General features: G+C 29.8%; 1 protein-coding gene across 1 annotated transcript in view; it reads right to left on the reverse strand.

Annotated features, from left to right (window-relative positions):
* LOC106680626 (mucin-2) overlaps positions 1–7,041 on the reverse strand; it is a 110,539-nt gene that overhangs the window by 46,178 nt on the left and 57,320 nt on the right. The window contains exon 2 of the mRNA XM_014420484.2: positions 6,724–6,787. The gene's annotated coding sequence lies outside the window, so the exon portion shown is untranslated. The remainder of the gene's footprint in view (positions 1–6,723; positions 6,788–7,041) is intronic.

Here is a 7,041-nt window from a genome sequence, read left to right on the forward strand (position 1 = left end):
TATTGTCATGTAGATCAGTCTTTTGTAATGAGTTGGAAGTTTAGACCATTTGTCTAGTAAGTGCTGTAATAGTCGGAATCTGCGTGCAGTTTCCTGTCTTGTGTGAGGATTCCAGGTTAGTCGTTTTATTTATAAGGTTAAAATAAAAATTCAGTATTTTTGTATAAGGATTCAGTTATAAAAAAAATGAGTAAGAAATAGTTACCGCAATTAAAACTACGATAGTCGCTGCTCCTGTTATGTTTTTAAATAAAAAAAAAATAAAAATTCGCTCTTAATTCCGATGGCAAGACGTGTAAATGCCGTTTCAATTCGAGATTCTCCGGCTATTCCAAGTTGCACAATTTTAAACGACTGGACCAGAATTTCTACACGCTTACTTGCCTCTTAAACTTTTGTGAAACGAACTATTATTACAGCCTGGAAAGAATTGGTCGGTTTGTTCTTTTCGAGTCAAAAATTATTTGTATTTTTATTATTCAAGGGGTTTATTAAACGAAGTTAATTAAAGATGAGGTGTAGATAGTTGACCGTAGATTAATGCTTGGAGAAGTTTGTCGGGGGGTGCGGTCAGCAAAGAACAACATAAATAAACAAAACCATATTAAAGTTAATTAAACTATGTTTCTGTATTTTTGGTGGTGTCTACCTTATTGACATATTTTTGGTCTATTTTTATTACTTTTATGACAAATGGTGTCCTAAAGCTACTCTTGAAAAAACACATAAACTTAGAAAATACATTAATTTTATGCATCCCCCATCATACATTTAAAACTACTAACGTTTAAAAACTGTGCAGAGATACTTTCTCATTTTCAATATGATCCATATTTTTTTTAATTATATATATATTTCTTCTTTATATATAATAAAAATCTTAATATCAGTTAGATAATAATTTTTTTTCACCATTATTTTAACCATTGTCAATTAGTAAGGTCTAATTTAAAAAATGTGGATACAAGTTTTTTTTAATACATTTCTGTCATGGAAAATATTAATAATGAGTTAAAAATCAACATATCTTAAAGATGAGGCTTAGGCTTAATTTTTGATTAATAAAATAAATTTAGACCTCAACCTACCTCACCAATTAAAGGTTATTTATTAATTTTTTTAAACGTTTCTCTAAAATTGAATTAATTTATCAGTTTTGGTTATAGTATAGATTATTCATAAAGCAGTTTTAGTTCCGTATTTTTATTTAAACTTATATAGGTATGATTTCGTTCAAGATTTTATTTACTTTAGTTTAACTTAATTTATTAACCTTAATTTTATTTTTTATTTTGCTATTATTCAACCCATTTATCTGCCAATGCTTATTTACGATGTATAAAAATCTGTTAAGGGTCAGGTGTTCAGTACTTTGTAAGAAAGTACAGTTGCTAGGCCAACGGTTGTGCAAAGTGATTTGGTCAGAATCGCGCCCGACCGCCATATTTTTACCAAATTAAGGGTACCCAATTTTGCTGGGATTTACGATATATAAATATTATTATATTTTTATCCAGTTTATATTTTTATCCATGCTTATTTATTTTACTTATTTTTAATATTAATATTTATTCGCTTTTTTATTAAATATATTTGTACAGTACTGATGTTTATTCATATGTTATTGAGTACTTACAGCCCTAATACTTGTTCCCTTGAGTGTGGCAAATTGTATTATTACAATAAAAGTTTAACAGTAATATATGTAAATATATATGTTCGTACATCAAAAAATAATTTGGGAAATAAAAATTAAATACTCTTTGATCTTAAAATTAATTTTTCAGCATTACATCTAGAATACTCCATTTCTAGATTTTTTTTCTTAAGGAAATTGTACAAAGAAAATATTTAGTTACTGTAATTATAGGTTTCACAATATGATTTATTTTTTAAAACTTTATTTCATAATTTTACTAGGTAAATACTTTCTCCACATTTCAAATACATTATTCTTAATAGGAATTATTATGATTTATTTAACAATGCGTCACTATGTATGGAACATGTTCAAAATAAATAAATTATGCTATAATGTTAAACTCAAAATTTACGGAAAAAAAATTTAGTTAACTCAATCTTCTTTGTTAAATACTATATTATCCGATTTGAAAATTCAACTCAAGCATTAAATTCGTATTGTGTTTGAAATATAAGCTATTTTTCAGCGCGAGTCATCATATTCTGTCAATGATTATAAATCTGAATGAGCCGGAGGTAGGAGGGGTTAGGAAGGAAGCTTCCTAAAATCCCTTTCTATAGATTTAATTTTTTTTTTTTAAATTTTAATTTACTTTCGAAAATCAAAATCCTGGTATGGTTAGAGAAATCTGAGATGGTCCAATTAAATTGAACACTACAAATAATCTGGGCCACCTCAGAGATCAATAAACCAAAATATGTACATACATATATACTAAAAATGAAATGCTCTAGTTTTATTTCATGCGATACAGCATCAAATCTCGAATAATCCATTTTTATACTTTTTTTTATCAAGAAAAATATTTCTGAAAGTGTTATAAAAATATGCGGGTTTCAAAGAGTTTATTTAAGCCTAATTTAATTTGTTTCGTTTTTTAAAATTATTTATGGTCATTCAACTTATATAAGTATGGTTGTGGACAAGATTTTATTTTAATTATTAGCCTTAATTTCATTCTTTTTTATGCTATAATTCAACTCAACTTGCGTTGAGAAAATACTGCTTAATATACTATAATATAATATACTTAATATTAATGATGATTTAGTTTAGTTTATTAATTCTCTTTACTGATTTGTCTTTGAGGATAACCCTCAAATGAATGGAGAGCATAAACGATTTTCTTATTTTTTTATTTTCTTATAATACAGGACTAAAGATTTATAAATCTATCAAAACTTACCTGGTTATTGACAATTGAATAATTGAAAAATCATTATATAATAAAATACAAAAGACATTATTTATTATCATATAAAGAAAATCTCTCTGTGGAGCAATTTTTTGACTACTTTTCATTAATATGTTAGATAAATAACTAAATTAGTAAAACATTTTTAAATTTAATTACTTTTATGGCCTTATCTGGTTTTCGAAAATGCCAGCTTTTTAGTGAAACATTCCTTTGGGCTCTGGAATGAATATTTATCCTAAATCTAGTTTTTGACAGAGAGGTCCAGATTTAACGCCGTTAATAACTTTCATCTTTTAGGGAAAAGAGAGACGAAAAAAATTGAATAAATGAGCTTTTTTTTTAATTTAATACCAGATGGGTCAGGTGGGCCTTACATGTTTATTATAACAGTTCGATTTTTTTTTTTGTTTTTTTGACACCCCTAACTACCCTCAACAGATACGCTATAAATACTGATAAATTGTGAATAATAACGATAAATCATTAAAAAAAAAAAATCGATATAAATAAAAAATTAAATGAAATAAATTGGTAAAAATAGTAATTCTTAAAAAGAGGAGAAAAAGAGAGAGACAAGTTGACAACAAAAACAATAACATCTATAGATTTAATAAAATAAATAACTGACTTTTAATAGAAAAAAAAGTTAATCTGAGAAAAGAAAAATAAATAAAATACTAGTAATTACAATAATAGAAATAACTAAATATATAATTTATAACAGACTGTCCTGCAGCAGCCTGGGCTTCAGTCTTCGGGTTGTGGTTTGGTTTCCCAAGTTATAGGTCACTGCTCCTTTAACTGTCAGTAACTGAAAGTGGAATTTAATGAACTTTTTTTTTATGAAGTCTTCTATTGATTCTATTTGTAGTTCCCGATGCAACTGGCTATGTCTTACAAGCCAAGCGACATCCACTGCGATCAGCAGTGGCCTGAGTATTGTTTTAGTAATAAGAATAGTGTTTCTGGTTTTAATTTAGATTTGTATTTATGAAAGGATACAGTATTGCTGTTGGTTTGAGTTAGTTTAAAGTTGAAATGGTGATTCCAGGGTAGGAAGCGATCGAGGTCAATTCCCAGGTATCTTCCTGCTTCACTGTTAGGATTCCATTGCGCTTTTTTACCTTTCAGAATTAGTTCCAGTGGGTCTGGTGGACGTCTGAGAGTAGAAATATTTGAACTTCATGATTATTACTAATGATGTACCGTCCAAACTACTTGAGCAATAACGAATTTAGAACATATTGGGTCATACTGGTCAAGAGGCCCTTCCTTCAGACGAACATCTAAATGCGTTTCGGTGAGTAAGTGTATATAAAATCGCAATAATTGAATTAATGACTTTTGTTTTGTGGTGATGTCTTGATCCCAACATGCCATAATCTTTTTACCCGAAGTTAGCCGAACATCAGGCTACGGAAAGTGATATTTTTCGAGCTAGACTGAAGGACACGTATAGAGTGAAAATGTGATAACTTAAATCACTATTCTTAAAAGGATATATATAAGGACCTACTTATCGTGTCCTTAATCCTCAAAATTTGGCGCCCAATTTGGACACACAATTTCTTATTGGTTTGCCTCCTTGTTACCTTTTATCATAACCGTGTCCGAAGGCTGTCTCCTTTGTCGTGAGATTGACAACCTCATTTTGAGTTGAGTTCCCGCTCATGGAAGGAAAGCAAAGGTATGTCGCGTGTTATGTTGGGAAAGTAGGAAGTGTGAAATATGGAAGTTGGTTACAATCAAAGTGGACAATAAAGCCAAGATCTAGTTTGTTTTTTTTTCCACAAGTGGAAAAGACTTTCATTCGTTCCCAAATAAAAGTCAGTTTTATAACAGTATTTATGGTGATGTGTCACAATAAAAATAATATCATATTATATTATTATCTCATGTTTCAAAAACCGGATTTTCTATAATTTGGTATTTATTTCATTTATTGATTTATTTTATTTTTTGGCTTTCAGAGAAGAAGGCTAACAGGAGTTTTTAAAGAAAAAAAAGAACGTCGGATTCGTTTTTAGGGTCATTTCCAGATTTTGACTACGATTTTTCAAGGAAAAAAGTTATATCTGGGTCGATCCCCATCTTTAAAATAATTTCCTAGAGAAAAATTCTGGAGGAGAAAAAAATAAACTTCTAATAACAAATCAATTTTCAAATTTAATATACGTATTTAAAAAAAGAAACAAGTGAGCTTAATGAGGTATTTGGTAATTAACAATAACAATAACAACTTCCATAGCTAGTCTGAAGTACTATGAAGCTCATAACCACTTAATGGTCTTACTACGTTAGAACTTATTCCCTAGGATCCAACGTTTAGAATGTTTCGATTGAAAACCAAAAGATTTGTTTTCAAACTAATTGACAGTTCAGTAAATATTTTAAGACCGCCAGAAAAGCGTTTTGCTATTCAGTTTCGACTCATATATAATAATGAATGTCAGTTCGGAGCAAAAGTTGAAAAAAAATTAACCTTTTTTGGTTTATCATGGTTTACTGCATAAGTAGGCATACTTGACTAAATTAGAAAGTTATATCATTCGAAGTATAATTTAATGTTTAATTTGTTATACTTGGGGCTCCACTAAACCATCAAATTCCTCCAGAATCCAATCCTTACAGTCCAAAATCCTTCGTAAAATCCTTAATGCTCCTTACTCTGTCACAAATCAAGTCATCCATCAGGACCTCAATATTCCATATGTTGCCGATTTGGCCAGAACCAGATACCGTTCCTTCCATAATAAACTTCTCAACCACCCAAATCCACTTGTTTCTAACCTGGCTTCTCCTTCATTACCTAATAATCCTCCTAGGCGGCTGAAAAGAAGATGGCCTCGAGATCTTCTCCTCTAGAAATGTTATTGGAGTTCTATCAGTGGGTAGATTCTCCACATGTTTTTATCATGTCACTATGTCACCTAAAGCAAATTTACTTGTATATATGTGTATACAGTTGTAAATATCAATAAATAAATTATTAAAAAAAAAAAAAATTTGTTATACTTGTTGACTTTTTCGCTAGAATATATCTTTTACCAAGAAAAACAAATCTAATTCGTTACTTTATTAAACCAATAAGCTAATGAGTAAGAGTTTCAGGTCAGCCAGAAATGAGTTAACTAACGTTAGAAATGATTTACAAATTTATGTTATATGGGTTGAGTGTTACTCCCGAAGAGCTAGAAATAGCAATAACGTTGAGAAGTAGCCTGGTCCACAAGTGACCTCGACTTCCTACTTCTTCGTGGGACGATCCTCAGCGCTGTGAACACCTTCGTGCAGGTGGACAACCGGCAATTTGCCACTAGGAGGGCATGGATCTGGGCCAGGGGTAATTACTTATTCCGTAACCACCCTAACAATATAACGGGCCCCTCTCCATCTAGGAAGTACAGTCAAGTCTTCCACTTCATATTACAATCGCATGCATTTCCTTTTCTATATGGCCCAGTTCCGTCACCAAATATAGTATTGTATAGCTGTATTGTGTACGCTCAAGGATATGTAGGATAGGTATCTAGATTAAGTGTTCATAATTTCCTACTATATTAAAAATATATTCTTAAGACCAAACCTATTTATTTGTAAATGAAAATTGCCAAAGCATATTGTAATGTTGTTACCTGGTCGATGGATTATAATTAAAATTATAGATTAATTAAATAAATGACTATAGCCTGGAATTTGTAAGATATTTAAATACACGACCCTCTCATAGGATACCTATGAAAGAAAAAAGAATACCATACCGTTATACAATATATATGGAATTATGTGATAATAATAAACCGATACTTTTGTTACCACTCACCTAAGGTTTCTTCTAGATTTAAACTCCACACAGCTCTCCTCTTTTCTTTGTTTCTTTCACTTTCCTTAAAAAGAAATAAAAAAAATGTAACAGTTAGTAAAAACAACGAAAGCAAAATTAGTATAAAAGTTATAATCAAGTTATTATTAGGTTTTCATGTTTTCATGAAAAGAAATAAGGTTTGAGATGGATGTTCTTATAGGAATCTAGATTTTACGAATAAATTTTCGTATAAATATATATATATTTAACAGTGAATTATGAGGGGGTATAGTGATAAAAATGACACCTCTAACTATATAAAATGTTCTTATTAAA

Source organism: Halyomorpha halys, unplaced genomic scaffold (genome assembly GCF_000696795.3).
Source record: "Halyomorpha halys isolate HHAL.00 unplaced genomic scaffold, Hhal_1.1 Scaffold270.1, whole genome shotgun sequence".
NCBI lineage: Eukaryota > Metazoa > Arthropoda > Insecta > Hemiptera > Pentatomidae > Halyomorpha > Halyomorpha halys.